This window comes from Hemicordylus capensis, chromosome 2, assembly GCF_027244095.1.
Source record: "Hemicordylus capensis ecotype Gifberg chromosome 2, rHemCap1.1.pri, whole genome shotgun sequence".
NCBI classification, from domain to species: domain Eukaryota; kingdom Metazoa; phylum Chordata; class Lepidosauria; order Squamata; family Cordylidae; genus Hemicordylus; species Hemicordylus capensis.
The window spans coordinates 125,321,976-125,337,981 of record NC_069658.1 but is presented as its reverse complement, the minus strand read 5'-3'; the positions used below and the strand labels follow the sequence as shown (position 1 = coordinate 125,337,981).

At 42.6% G+C, this 16,006-nt stretch overlaps 1 long non-coding RNA gene across 2 annotated transcripts in view; it reads left to right on the top strand.

Annotated features, from left to right (window-relative positions):
- LOC128346459 (uncharacterized) overlaps positions 1-16,006 on the top strand; it is a 41,195-nt gene that overhangs the window by 19,227 nt on the left and 5,962 nt on the right. Inside the window, exons 1-2 of one of the 2 annotated variants that reach the window (XR_008316977.1) lie at positions 9,353-9,431; positions 14,052-14,172. This is a non-coding gene — a long non-coding RNA (uncharacterized LOC128346459). Of the gene's footprint in view, positions 1-9,352; positions 9,432-14,051; positions 14,173-16,006 lie in introns of those variants that run through there. The other variant, XR_008316976.1, reaches the window with a different exon arrangement.

Genomic DNA, 16,006 nt, shown 5'->3' with positions numbered 1-16,006 from the left:
CTGAATCTGAAATCTCATTCTAAAACCAGAAAGAAAAGCATTTGTTTCCTGTGGACAGAAGCTCTTTGAAAAGCTGGAGATGGGCCTTGATCTTAGCAGGAAGCTATTGTTACCTACCATTTTAAAAAGTAATTTCTGCTAGTGAGTCTAATGGATATATTGTGCTTGGCTTTGAAGACAATGCTATTAAATCGCCCCCTTCACTGACTCTCACATTCTCTCTCTCTCTCTCTCTCTCTCTCTCACACACACACACACACACACACACACACACACTTTCTTTCAAACACTGAAAACCTTTGGGTGCATTCCTGAACACATTTCTTAACCAACTTTATCTCTTATAAGCATACTTTTGAAAAGGTAAGTACGCTTCTCTTGATTGCTTCATGCATTGTGGCATTTTCAGTTCTTGGTCTGCAATAATTCCAGATAAGAAAGTCAAGAACAGATTGCCATCATTTTTATACTGAAACCATCTTTCAGTATAAAAGAGCATGGAAATAAGGGTAGGTATCACCTACAAAAGAAAGACAACCATGGATTAGATGGGCTTTTTAATAGCAGCGATATACTCAATCCATGCAAGATATTTTTGTTTTTCTCTGCTTAGCTAGATCCCTTATCTCTTCCTTTCTGACATGCTAACTGGAGATTTTCATGTATGTGGACTATTTCTGACAAATGCTTCTCCGTGTGAAAATGAGGTCACCACATGTATGCTTGAACACCTTAGAAATAAAATGTACAAATTGGTTCTGAACAAGAATATGACATGTCTGATTGAAGGGTAAGGAACTTTTGCCATGACAGCAAGGTAGGCTCGGAGACTCTCAGGGTACATCAATTTTACAAATGTATACTAGTCTTGTACCAGTTACGACTTTCCCTAAAGAACCTTAGGAATTGTGGTTTAGTAGGCATGTTGATGAGAATGCTAGAAATCCGACGTCCTCCTTCCATGGTACGCTAATTACAAAGTTCCTGGAGAGAGATAGGGATGGTTAAAAATCCTTTAGAAAGTCTTATTGGGGGCAATTATCTCAGTGCAGCATGATAAGGGGGTTGTCCCCTCCCTCCATCCCATCAGTACCAAAGTCTAACAGCCATCTGTAGTAGAGCCTGTGAATCATGATTGTCCAGGCTCAATACAACTAACCTTTCAAACCCTGACAGCATGAGGACATTTTCAAAGCATTGCTAATTTCCCCACAGAATGGAAGAGTAATCATAAAGTCTTAGGGTTCACTTTGCTGAACCTGGTAGTGCTGTCACATCCCAATTGTGCAGATAATATCAGTGCTGAGATGAAAGGAGGGCACAAAAGTTTTGTGAATATTTTCATGCCCCTGAAAAGCTTCCCCTCTGGGAGAGCATGTCAGTGTCATAGGTGATCACAGACTTCCTTCCATACCTTCCTACACACACACACACACACACACACACACACACACACACACACACACACACTGATGTACAAGCCACCTCCTCATCTTTAAAGTGAAAACTTGGCTTTTACAATCAACAGCCCTCCCAAAGATGTGGGAGCTATCTCTTGTATTGCACAGTATGTCACATATGCAACTAAGGGTGTGAGAGGCAGAAGTTGTGGGTGTGTGCTCAGCGCTATGGCCTTCTGATTCTCAGGGAACATGTTTGCTCTATGGTAGTGAGGGTAAGTAGTTGACTTGGAGATGACTAGAGAGGTAGAGAGATCTGTAGATGAGACCAAGGACATGCTTTCCATTTCCAGGTTCACAGCTCCTAAGTTGTCGTGGTGAATGAGTGTCTTGGGGAGGAAGGGTGTCATTCCGAAGAAAAGGGAAACATGCCCTTGGAAGGGACTCATTCGTTGGGTGACAAACTGATGTCATCTTGTGCTGGGAATATGCCTCTGGGTGTGGAGATTTTGAGCAGAGGGTGAATTCAGCATGAATGTCTGGTTTCCTCCCAAGGAGAAACAACTCAGAATTTTCAAGGGAAGCAAAACAAGCTTCTGTAAGGCAAATGAACTTTTCAGGAGAGTTCTGTACATCCTTAACTAGATAGTGGGGACATTCACACCATCTGGTGGGCAGAGGGAAGGCTTTGCAAACCTTGCATCCTCCCCAGATGTTCAACCTGTTGTTGGTGGGAGTTCAGAGTGCACTTCCACACGATCAGCCCTGCTCTGTGCAGCAAAGAGCAGTGTGGATTGCTCTAAGGCTGGGACTCATTCTCCTGGCCTCTGAGCATCCCACAGTGCACTGCGCTAACACACAAACCTGGAGTTGGGTTAAGGGCACATTTGAGCCCTTAACTTCAGTTACGAGCTGGAATTTGGCACTGGGTTTGGTGCTGCAGCACCACTGGGAGCTACGTGGATCCTGGCAGTTCTCATGGGCAGCCAAGCCCTGGCTCGGCTGCCTAAGCCTGGGCGTGGCTGCTTGTGAGAACAGCCTCAGTGTCTGGGAGGAATAAACAGTTGTACTGTATGTCAGAATCTATGATGTTGGGCAATAGAAGCCCCTTCACATGCTATATTCAACACTTGTACAATGATCGCACTGTGTACACGGGTACAGATCCGTATACAGGTGCAGTTATTCACATGTTATGTGGAACACATCTCGAGCAGTACACTTCCTATTGGTACCATGCATTTTAGGGGCCTGTACCCTGCTGGCATGTTTCCCAGACTATGGGAAACACCTATATCCGGCAGCAGCGATATAGGAAGATGCTGTAAGGCATCATCTCATACTGTGTGAGAGAGGGCAATGGTAAACCCCTCCTGTATTCTACCAAAGACAACCACAGGGCTCTGTGGTCATCAGGAGTCGACACCAACTCGACAGCACACCTTTACCTTTACCTAGGTTCACTTTTAACATGAATGTAATTACAGAGGCTCTCCACACAAGCAGTGTGGAGAGCCGGATGGGGTTTGGCGGGGTCAAGCCTGCTCTCGCCGCACATAAACATCAAGCCCTCCCTGGGTGGCCGGATCAGCCATCCACATGATTACTGACTCTGTCATGGAGCTGGTAGAGATAGCGGGGATCGGGGGGCCATGGCCCCTGGAAATCCCAGCATGCCCCGTGCAAGTGCACAGGGCATTCTGGGAGGGACCCCTGATGCTTGGAGGCTTGCTGCAGCCTCCTGGTTGGAGGTCTACTCATGAGTTGCCACATCGCAGAGCTGCACCATGGTGTCTCATGATCGGAAAAATGGGGTTAGTGGAGCACTCACTCCGCTAACCTCATTTTAGAGGAGGGCTCCTTTGGCGGGCTAGTTGCCATTGAACCATCGGGCTTGCCTGCAAGCTTGGTGGTTCTCACGAGGGGGAAAACCAGGCTGGGCTCCCTTAGCCTGGTTTTTCCCCATCATGAGAACAGCCTTACATTCACACAAAAACATATACAGTATGAGTGTACAGACACCTGTACACTGATACACCATAATGTCTAAACAGGGCTATATTTGTGTAGTCCTGGAAGCAAACTTGAGGTTGCCAGATAGGTTGTTGAAATCCAGGCCCTCCAAGGCAGTGTTTTCAGAAACGTTCCATGCTCCACACATATGGTGTCATGGCAAGGCAGTGAGTTAATGGGCACAGTTGAGCTTTAAACTGGGAGCTTCTTGGCTCATAGCCTATGCCCTCAGTTTTTATACTACACTAGTTTTTTTTAATTAGAAATTACATCGCTTTACTATGGTACCCTTTTTTCATTAAAAATACTGGTTTGCACTCTTACACACAAAGCGTGCCTTTGAAGGTAGTTCAAAGTCTTGATAAAGGTGATCTCCAATGTTCCTAATTGCCAGTTATGATACTACTGCGTAATATGCTGACTACTGGGGTTCTTTGAAGTCTTTTCCTATCTGAAACATGAAAAACTCTACAAAACTTTCACTAATTGAATTAGAAGATACTTGCCGTATCAAAAAATTCTTTTCGGTTAGCTAAAGTGAGGATTGACAGGAATGGCCGATTTTTATCAACTGAAAGCTTTGCACAAACTAGCTGGAATTTCCAAAGAAAACCCATTGCTGCCACAAATAAGCGTGAACCAGCTTGAAGGAAATACAAAAACACAAGTTGCAAAGTACCAGGAGAACCTGAGGAATCCTGCAAAGAAATATACTGCGCTATACTGTGCACTTTCTCAGTGGCTTTGGATTTTCCCAAGGCCCTGTGCTCATACTTATCAGCCATAAGCTCTAACTGTACTGGGATGCATGTTACCTATTTTGTAGATCAAATGCACACTTTGCAAACAAATGCAAACACGCACAGTGCACATGAGCAAAGGACTTCATCCAGTATTTGTTCTTCAAACATGCATTCTGTTAATTCATGAACTGATGAGATATTCCTTTTTATATGGCAAACAACTGAGTATGTCTCCTCTCATTTGCTATACAGATGATCTCACATACAAAGTGGGCACTCCATTCCAATGGCTATCATGCAGGTGCTCAGTTCATGTGACCTTGCCTTGTGGTTTTTTGAGGAAGAATTGTAGCATCATGTGCAACATCTCCTTCATATGTGAGGTCATCTACATGGTGAAGGAGACAACTTCATACCAGAGTGACTTTTCTTCCTCAAAAAGGCTTTGGGGAGGGGGGAGATGCATGAAGATGATGTCTGCATGGTCACAGATAGGAGCAGAGCTCCCGTCTCATACTACATGGTTGATGGGAGGCTGTGTGCCTGCTTCTCCAATATAAGAAGCACAGAATCATATCTCTGAACCAGAGTTTAGATAACTTACAAAAGGGTTGAGAACTTGGTCTGAGAGATGTATCACTATGGGTAAAAACTAAAGTTCCACAAGATAAGCAAGCCACAAAGATAAGGAACAACTCTGTCAACAGAGTAGGTGAGGCATGCTATGTGTTGTCTGCTTCAGATATTCCTCTTAGCTGTCAATAACATCCCACTACAATTGTGTGAATTGCACTCCATTTTATTCTGCCAATGTATATGTGTGTGTTTAGTTCTTTAGTTCTATATATTCTATCTACACATAGTATTGAAGATGATTGCTGTAGGTTTTAGGAATTATTATATTATATTATATTATATTATATTATATTATATTATATTATATTATATTATATTATATATTCCATCTATAACTAATTGCAATACATAACAATGTTGATTTGTTCCTGCTCATGCTCATAACATATTCTATAACCCATCGTGTATACAGTGAAAAATGGTGGGCTGGTAATATTTTCCCCAGGATCTATTAATTCTACAGGGCTTTGGAGGACAGGGTCTCGGAGGGACTGGCTAGGTAGCTACGAGAAAAAGGAGGAAAGAGAAAGAGCAAAGGGGTAGTTGTTTCCTTTCTTTGCCCTACTTCTATGTGCTCCTGGCATTCAGACAGTGATGCTATTCTGACGATCACCAGGAAGCAGGCTAAGGGAGCCTTGCCTGCTTCCTGGTGATCGTCTGAACCACCGAGCTCGCGGGCGAGTCCAGTGGTTCCAAGGCGGCAAGCCCACCTAATTCCCCCTTCCCTTAAATGAGGTTAACAGAACGAATGCTCCGTTAATCTCATTTTTCTGCTCATGTGCTGCCACAGACTGTGGTGACACACAAGTAGACCCCCAATTGGGAGGCTACAAGCAGCTTCCTGGACTCGGGGGTCCCCCCAGAATGCCCTGTGCACTTGCGTGGGATGTCCTGGGACTTCCGGGGACCAAGTGACCCCCAATCTCTGCAGCTCCTAATGGCTCCATGACAGAGCTGGTAGTCATGTGTGCGGCCGATCCGGCCGCCCAGGGCTCCACGGGCTATCGCCTGCAGGGAGAGCAGGCTGAACCCACTCTCCCCACAAAGCACCTCGAGGCGCTTCACATGAATCGTGTGAAGTACCTCATTACCTTCCGATCATCTGGGACATGGTCGTTCTTGGCTTAAAAGAGAGCTCACCATCACTTCCTTTTCATATGCAGTACCAAAGCCATGGCACCAATTTTTTTGGAACAATACCACAGTATTCCTTTCCCGAGAAAAAGTAAAGCTCAAACTCCTTCCTCCATATGCTGATGGCACTATATTAATACTATCAACAGCAAATGATTTGTGGGTCTTCTATCATTTCTCCTAGCAATCAAATAACTGTGGTTGAAAGCACACTATCTGATACAGAATGGGTCAGTAACATAAAAGGAGTTTTTCATAAATATGCGCAAGAAGGGAAATGAATAATGTGTCTCACTTTCAGAAGACTAATGGAACACAATATTATCTTCAAAATGGTGCTGACTGACTGAAAGGAGCTTTGGCTGCCACAGTTTATTGGCTTAGTTAAAGGAGACTACAGTCCACACAGACGTTTGTCATTTAGTTACGGCTTTTCTTATGAGAACAGCATATGGTCAGGTGAGTTGAAATTTCCCCTTTATCCTTGGAGCTTTACAACAAGACTGGATGTCACATCACCCTACACACTTTTATTATAGCTTTGCAGCAGTAATTTGAATGCTGCAATCTTAGGTACGTTGGCAGAAACTAAAAAAGTCCTAACTCACTGCCTGTAAAAGTTGTTTGACAGGAATTTTAAGATGCAGGAATCAGCGTAGCAGTCATGGCCTTTGGGCTGTCATTTGCCACCCAATAAACCTGCTGCAAATAATTTATCTCTCTGATGTTTATGTCATGGGAAAGAGAGTTCAATTTGCAACATGCATGCATCTTTGTTACCAAGTGATTGACTGGAAATCACAGCTTGTGATTACCTGCCTGGTGGAAGGGTCAGTGGCTGTAAAGCCATCATAGAAGAAAATACAACAAAAGGTATTATTTATGCTGTGAAAGTGCATCACTCATGGCTATATAAGCAGACCAATGCGTGCAAATAATGGCTGCACTGATAATACAAATGGGCCTAGAGAAAGATGAGCATCAGCATTTTTGATTCTAGGACATCCACATGAAATCATACCTATGTTATTATTTTTATATATGCCAAAGTCGCTCAGTCTTCTCATGGGCTTTAAATGTTTCCCCTTCTATTTCAGCTGGGGCTTCTTGATATGGTTACTTATTGACAGCAGAGGAATTGGGAAGGAACTAGGAGTAGCATGGGGAAACATTTATTTCTTGTATTGCCAAACAAAATGCAGCCCACTGAAATTGTGTTGACATGTAATGCTGAGATAAATACATAAATCCTGTGTTGGTACAATATATATGTATTTTAAGAAGTTAAGCTCCATGAGATTTATATACAGGCTTGGAGTTTTTATATAAAGCTTAAATGAGCAACTAAGGCCGAGTTCATATGCTTACCTGGTAGGACAATCCACTTGCTATGGTGGAGGGGCAAGTATTACCCACACCTTTCTGTTGTGCATATAATGCAACAGGTATCTGAGGGCTTCACATGGAGGTCCATGCATGTGAATGGCCACACCACCCACATATCTGAAAATTGGGAGCACACATAGATCCCAAACGTGGATAGAAAACAGTTTTCATTTGTGTGACTGACCTCATTATGTTATGTGTGTAGTGAAGGGTGGTGGCATACATCACAGCTTCTCTATCAAAAGAAAAGGATTGTCAGGCTGAGTAAGGATGAGATCTGGCCCTTAAACATGACCACCAAGTTGATGCAACATGACCACCACATTGAAGGACAACATCTTGCGCAAGCAGTATACATTATTGTGTGGCATTTAGGGGAATATATTTGGCTTTCTAGTGATAGAGAGACAGATTTTCAGTGTATGCATGTGTGTTCAGGTGCACAAGGGACATCGTAATCTGCCTTGTATTGAGTCAGACCTTTGGTCTATTTAGCTCAGTATTGACCACACTGAAACAATTAGTGCTTGTCCTTTTGTTCTGGATGAGTCAAAACCTCATAAGAATGTACTAAAATGCATCGTTTGGAATGCCCTCCCTGAGGAGCTTCACCATGCTCCCTCCTTCAGTGTTTTTTAAAAAACATCTTAAAATGCACCTTTTTAAGGAGGCTTTTTAATGCTCCTTTTTGTTGTTGTTATATCTGGTAGTTTCTTTTGCTTTTTATCATTTTCAGTTTTTAGCTTTTAAAATAACCTTTAATTTGAACCTAATAATGATTGTGGTTTTTATTCTGACAACTTTTTTTGTTTAATTTAGTTAATGTTATTACTTTTATTTGTATCTTATTGTTGTGAGCTGCCCCAAGCAGTAGTGGCCTGGAGGGGCAAGGTATAAATATTTTAAATAAAATCAATCTTTATTTGGGTTCATTTGCAGTGTTGGGAAGCACTAGTTCTGCTGTGTTTTCAGTTCAAATGCTTCACTATTATAACTATGTGTTTCTATAGGAAAATGATCTTGGATAAACCTGCAGATTCCTTTATGTGAAGTTTCCCCTGATTTCATACAAAAGTCTGGGCAGAGAAATGGAAATTCATATTAGCCTATTGTGTGAGCCTACCTTTTGACTCTATGGGCTAAATCAAGAGCTTCCAATACTTCTGAAGCTTTCTTTGTTGCAGGGGTTGGCCAAAAGGTATGTGAAAACTGTCTGCCTATAGCCTGATAAATTATCTCCACTGTTTTTGTCATGGTGTGTAAACTTCATTCATGTATCCTGAGATTATAAATCAGTGTGGGCTTATTTATAGTGGGCTACACTCCCCATAATACAGCATCATCATATGGTTTTGCAGATTCTTCATGAAGATAGCAGCAACACCTAATGAATAGCAACATCACTATTCTGTCACTATTCATCTATGGGAGCTTATTCATCGAGGTTTTTCTCACGAGCAACCTAGCCCAGGATAGGGCAGTTTAGCCTGGACTAGGTTGCTCGTGTGGAGTGCCAGGATCCGCATGGATCCCCATGCTCCTGCCCAGCCTAACCCTGCTCCCAAGCCTGGGTCTTAGCCAAGGTTAAGGGAGCAAGTGCTTCCTTATCTCAGCAGCCAGGCTCGTGTGTCTCCTCTAGCTGCATGCAGTGTCGCAGCAAGGATTGTCTAGGAGTGCGGTCCACACTCCAGCAACATGTTTGTGCTCATCTGGGGAAAGGTGAGTATAAACAGCCTCCCCCCCGCCCCTGCCCAGTTGTGTGAATAGCCCCATTGTGTCAGTAGCAGCAGCATCTTTTATTACAGTCATTGACCAGAAATGGGTCTCCCTGCTTATTTCATTGAATGCAGAAGCCATTCCACCATATGCTGATGATGAATACTATTGGTAGCAGTACAGCTTTGCTCTAAAAGCTGCATCACTAGGCACTCATTATATTTCTGTAGTCCCAACAAGAGGGAAGAGCCCAAGGATGAGCACAGCATGTGAGAGCAATCTTAATTTCTAGAGCTCAGAACTAACAATTTTACACCAACTCATAGGGACATCATTATAAAAGAAGGCAGTGAAAATAAGAGTGAAGTTTCAATTCAACAACAACCCTACATCTGTCATACAGGTAGGCAGTTCACACTATTGTTAATTAGGTAGGACAAGCTTCCTACCAAGCTTTGGGGCTGTGCATACTTGCAATTATTTATTGCGGGTTGGAGGAGCTAAGATGGCGATGTGAAAGCAGCTGGTCCTGTTAGCTCTGTTCAGTGGGATTTCCCCCTGACCAGTTGCTGATCTGAGTACCAGTTGCAGGAGAGTAACAGCAGGAGAGAGGGCATGCCCTCAACTTCTGCCTGTGGCTTCCAGCGGCATCTGGTGGGTCACTGTGAGAAACAGGATGCTGGACTAGATGGGCCTTGGGCCTGATCCAGCAGGGCTGTTCTTATGTTCAGACTGGATTTGTATAACATTGATAAGCCTACTGTGGAAAACATGCTCCCACAGTCAGCTGCTGAGATAGTTTCACATAAACAAGGCATTTCAGTTGAAATTCTGGACAGTCTTTGGGAGGAAAGCCTAACCTTCTCTTCAGATGATTTGGCAAAGGAGATGCATCAGGGAATAATTGAAATCAGTAAAAATTTGCTTAATCTCAAACAGCCTTTGTCCTCAGTTCAAACAATTGTGAGTCCTCTTGCAAACGCTGGTCAACACCAAGCTGAGTGTAAGTTATTTAATAACTCTGGAATTTCAACTCTTGGTAAAATGGAGGATGCAGGGGATCATGATCAGTTTGTTTTAACCAATGTCTCCCTAGACAAGGACTTATTAGAGCTTTTGAACTCTGAATTTATACGGATGGACCCCCTTATTGAATGTTCTGTTATCCTAGAGGATATGTCTATTAATGAACAGTTAAATGTGGAGACAAACATGTTCTGTTATCCTAGAGGATATGTCTATTAATGAACAGTTAAATGTGGAGACAAATAAGCCAGGAGGTTTTAAAGAAAGGGCTCCATGCCACATCAGCACCTCCATCAACATCTTCAGAGAAAGCAGAAACCCCAGAGGTTTTTTTTCAAAAGCAGCTGGAAATAGATGATTTTTTAAATCCCAGACATAACTCAAGGCTAAGCCAGAATTCACAGCCTCCCTTTGGAGAAAAACAAAGCCCTGTCTGCCCTGGTCCCTGATAGCCAGCAGGGAGGTCTGGTTAAATCTAGCAAATATGTGGCCCACACACTCCAATCAGGAGTGGATTCGGGGTGGGGCGGGGGAGCCCTGTCTGTAAAATCTCCTGGAGACAAAAGATGTGGATGGGCTTGATGCTAGGGGTGTGCAATTTGGGAATTCGGTGATTCGGTTCAGGACCTGAACCAAATCACCCCTGTTCTGTTTTGTGCCCGAATATGGGCCACCCGAATCACCCTTGATTTGGTTCGGATTCGGATTTAATCCGAATCCGAATAGATTCGGGGGGTAAAAAAGGGGCCCAGGGGCAAAATTTTGGGGTGGGGTGGTAGTGCCCAATGGGTGGAGTCTACCACCCCAATTTCAGGGGAATTGGGCAAAGGGCTGATTTTTGGGGAATTTTTGAAATTTTAGTGACTTTGGGGCAGTTTGGGGGCATAGCATGGGATCTGGGCAAAAGGAGTGGGGTGGGGTGGTAGTGCCTAATGGGTGCAGGCTACCACCCCAATTTCAGGGGGATTGGACAAAGGGCTGATTTTTTGAGAATTTTTGAAGTTTTAGTGACTTTGGGGCAGTTTGGGGGCAGAAAGTGGATCTGCCCCAAAAGAGTGAGGTGGGGTGGTAGTGCCTAATGGGTGGAGGCTACCACCCCAATTTCAGGGGGATTGGACAAAGGCCTGATTTTTTGGGAATATTTGAAGTTTTGGTGTCTTTGGGGCAGATTGGGGACAGAAAGTGGATCTGCCCCAAAGGAGTGGGGTGGGCTGGTAGATAGTGCCTAATGGGTGGAGGCTACCACCTGTCCCTAATTTCAGAGTGATTGGGCAGAGGGGTGAATTTTGGTGAATTCTGAGGTTTGTCTTCATAAGGTGAAGTGTGCTAAATTGATTACTTCCTCATATTCATAGTAATTGAGAGTGTGAAAAAGTGAAAGTGGGGTCATGAGAGTTGTCTAATTGAAAAAAAAATCTCATTTGCTATGATAGAATGAGAATTCACACCTCAGAAAAAACTTTGCGCTTTGGGTGACTCTACTGGGAGTATACCTCCCAGATTACTTTGCTCATCCCTCCCAGGAACACCCCCCCCCCGTGCGCCATGATGAGGCAGCATAGCAGGTTTGGGGGGTGGGATAAAATAGATACAATATAAAATAATTTAAAATGAATAAAAATCCAATGACTGGACTAAAACAACATTTAAAAGTTACAGATTTTAAAAGTTTCAAATTACAAGTTATAAGTAAAAAGCTAAAAACTAAGAAACCTACCAGATATAAGCAATCTCTCTAAAAAGATGTGTCTTTAGTTGTTGGTTAAAAAAAAAAACCACTGAGGGAGAGAGCATGGCAAAACTCTTCCATCTCCAAAGTTCTTCTCATTCATTCAATGGCACTCACAAATGCTTTGAGGAGTGAGTTTGCCTGGGTCCAATAATGTTGTTGAAAATAATAAGTAAAAGGAGTTATTCATCGGTAGGAAATGAGACTAAACCAACTGTTTACAAATCATGTTCCAGGGTTTAAAGGTGATCATATGAAGCTGCTTTTGACCGAATCAGACCATTGGTCCATTAAGGTCAATATTGTCCACACTGACTGGCAGTGGTTCTTCAGGGTTTAAGAAAGAATCTATTCCACCCTTACTATAGACACCAGGGACTGATTCTGAGACCGCCTGCATGCAAAGCTTGTACTCTACCACTGAGCTATGGCCCCATGGGAAACTTATTAGGTATTCCTGAAAATATCAATGTTGAACCAGCTTGCCGAATGTTCAGCTTGTTTACCATTTTCTATCTTCCGTGGTAATGCATGGCTTCAGAGAGGTGCATGGTTTATTATGCACGTGCACACATGCGCACGCACACACACACCACATTTACACAGGGATTCAGTGGGAGATTGCAGGCCTTAGCAGGTAGTTTAATATGAAAAGAGTTTGCTGACAGTACACTGAAGTATACTAACTGACAGTTTGCTGACAGTATACTAACTACCTCATCATAATTTATTTACATATGCTATCAGTCGAGTATCAATGAAATACCAAACAGCGAATCAACAGACTTTTCATAAAGAGAGGACCAAAAGGAACCACAAGCATTACCACACATGTGCCTGTGGAATGGCATCCCTCCACTGACCATGATTAGTCATCATTTGCAGGACTTTCTAAATGGCTGTGGGATGTTTTTCCAGTCCGTTTCCATAAAACCATTGATCAATTATGTACAGGTGCCCATCTGCCACATTTGCAAGTTGTTTTATAACAGGACTTAGCTTGATGCCCTTTTGCCTTCTGGTTCCCCTTGGGATAATTTAATTATGGAAAGGATCATTCACCAAGTTCTAATATCCCTTGGAAGAGCAGTGGAGAATAACGAGGGCAGCAAGCCATCTATGGTCATTTAGCATAAGGAAGAGGCGTTGTTTGTTACTGCAGACTTTTGGCAATTCATTGACTTATAGGGGTATGTGAACAGAGCAACAGTGTCATTTTGGGAACACTAGATTGATTTTATGGGGGGGAAATGTTGCCAGGTGGCACGGGAGTCTTTCCCTCACTTTTCTGGAAACAGCAAACCTACTTATTTTGAATTGCATTTTAATAAACATTTCTTTTTTCCACAGTGAATTGCCAACAAAATGTTTGGCATTAGTGAGATCCACCCCCTTGAATAAAAGTGAGAAAATCCTAGGCTATTGATTTGGCTTCTTTCAAATTAGGTTGTCAACTGTTGTATATATGAGTAACACACCGGCTTCAGCAACTCTTGTTGCATTTAATTGGCAACAGCGCAGAGATCACTAATAATACCTCTACTATCACATGCAATTTGTTTTATAATAACTCTGTGATCCAAATCAGTTAGTTCTTTGTATAGCTGACCAAATTGCTTTGTAGAGTTCATGTTTTTTATTTCAATAGTTAATACCCTTAAGCTCCCGGCAATTACTCTATATGACGATAAATTTGTCATGCTGCATTAAAACTACACTTCTGCAGTTTCTTGGTAACTCTTAAATACATGCCCTTGGGGGAAAAAAATGTTTTTTAGAAGTTGGCTGCCATCCAAATAACGGTTACCTATCTCCTCCCCAAAGCTTTATCATGCTCTCAGTAGTCAATCTTGCTGAGAAGGCCAAAAGGAAAGGAGGAGGAAGTTAGAAAATATTCGCTTTGTTCTCGCGACTGGCAGCTGGGTGGGAGGAGCGGCTAGCCAGGCAGGCTCCAAGCCCCATGTGTCCTCCCAAGAAACAGTGGTGTGCTGGCAAAAAACGAAGGAGGAAAAGGGAAAGTGATTGTGTGCTAGCCACAAACTGGGTAGGATGGCGGCAGCCAACCCTCATTGGGTACCCAGCATTGCATGGAGGGTGGAGGAAAAGCATGCCCCATGCTGACCTACGCAGATTATGGCTAGCACACAACCATCTCTCCCCCTCCTCCCACCTCAATAGTTTGCTCACACACAACCATTTCTTGGGAGTGCATACCCATACCTATGAATGTAAGAAATACATGTTATAAGTGTTCTGTGTATTGTCTAGGCACACTTCTCGGAGTGCTTGATTGCTGCAGTTCCCTATTGCATGTACAGGCATCGGGCTCCTACGACATCATGTGTGAAATGGCTCTTGTTTGACCAATCTTAGGTGATGTAGAACAAAGGTAAGCAAAAGCAAGTGCTCAAATGGATTAGAATAACAGATGTATTCAAAAGGATCATGATGGTCCTATTGGTATTCAAAGAATTGAAAAACAGGTTGAACTCACCTGATAAATTATGTATTGTGAGCAATTTTTGCAAGTCTACAGCTGGAATATTCAGAGAATACTGAAGACTTCCACTGTAAATGGGAGGAAATAAACCACAAGAAGGTGGATTCAGATCAGAAAACAAAATGCATCATTTGCCAGAAAAATATTGCCTATCTATATCACTAATATTATGAACATCTTGACCTATAACCATTTGGTTTTATGGGTGTAAAGAACACCCAGAGCCCCCATATTTATCCACTAATATAAATTTCTGGCATTAATTTAGAATTCAGTAGAACATAAAAATACTGCAAAGATATATTTGTTACACTGCCAAGTATTTTACTGCTATTTGCTAGTTAAAGACCTCCAGTAGCTCAGCTGAATATGCTATTGTATGAACTTAGGAAGGGTCCCCATTGGTTGGAGTCTGCTTGAGAGGAATCTTTTTGTTATACTCCATGCATGTACAGTCTGCGATCACCCACTTCATGGATTACTGGTATACTAATGCTGTATGTTAGAGGATAGTGACTCTGTTTAAATGGAAGCAGAGAACGGGCATGTGTATTTTTAAAGTGAACAGCATCACATTTAAATCTAACCTCATGTATATGGCAGAGTGCGTTTGTGACCCTTGGGCTCATATACCCTCCCCCACGACATGTCAAACCTTTATTATGAACTGGAGCATGTGCCAGTAATTGCCAGTTTGTGAGGGCAGAGAGGGCATACCCTAAACTCCTGCCTGTGGCTTCCTGCGGCATCTGGTGGGCCACTGTGCAAAACAGGATGCTGGACTAGATGGGCATTCTTGGGCCTGATCCAGCAGGGCTGTTCTTATGTAGTTGCGTTCTTTGGGAATGTGTGAGCTTTTATGCAATACATGGACTTTCGTTACTGGAAAAAGAAAAGCAGGAAATTTCTAGAAACTGATGCTGATTTCACCTGATCTTATACCGACAATGACACTGTATGACAAAGCACTGTTACTGCCATTTTTCAAATTGTACAATGAGGCTGAGGACTAGTTACTTATCCGTTGCTTCTTAGAAAGCCCATGGCTAGCTGAGATTCCAGTACTTAATCCACTTGTCCATACAGACACTGGTCCAAAGCTCCTTGTATCCATTCCCAGTGAGCTATTGCAACACACAATGCTTAGATAGCACCTACACTGAACAGATGCTTGGTGCTCTCTGACCACTGCATGCCTAGAATCAGCTCTGTGTTGCACATGTGGCCTTTCCCTGCTTACATTTGCGTACTTGGACCCTAGCTAGAAATGTGATTCACAGACTAAATTTGATTCTGTACCTCTGGAATACATCAGTAATACATTCTGATAGTGATTAACAAATATGAGTATGATAGTATTGGCTTTTAAAAAAATTGTAAGGTGGTTTCCATTTTTTAACAATTTGAGCAAATGCATGAAACATATAAATTCTTATCTAACAGTGTTCAGAATTACTGTCTTCTTTAGTGGCTTCTTCTCCAAACTTTCCCTTGTGCATTATAATCTCCCATGGGAAGCTTCTGTCGAGGATGTTTACATGTTTTTTTCCTTCATTATCTTACTTTGCTTCTACCTGTCTTGCCAATTTGAGTGTTTATCCTGCAAGTTTAAACCACCGTCTTTTTAATTTCCTAGGTCTTCTGTATACTTATTTTTGTTTGTTTTATGAAAATGTAAATATCTTATTGCTTTAAAAATAAATCCTGGTTTTGTGGGGGAGGA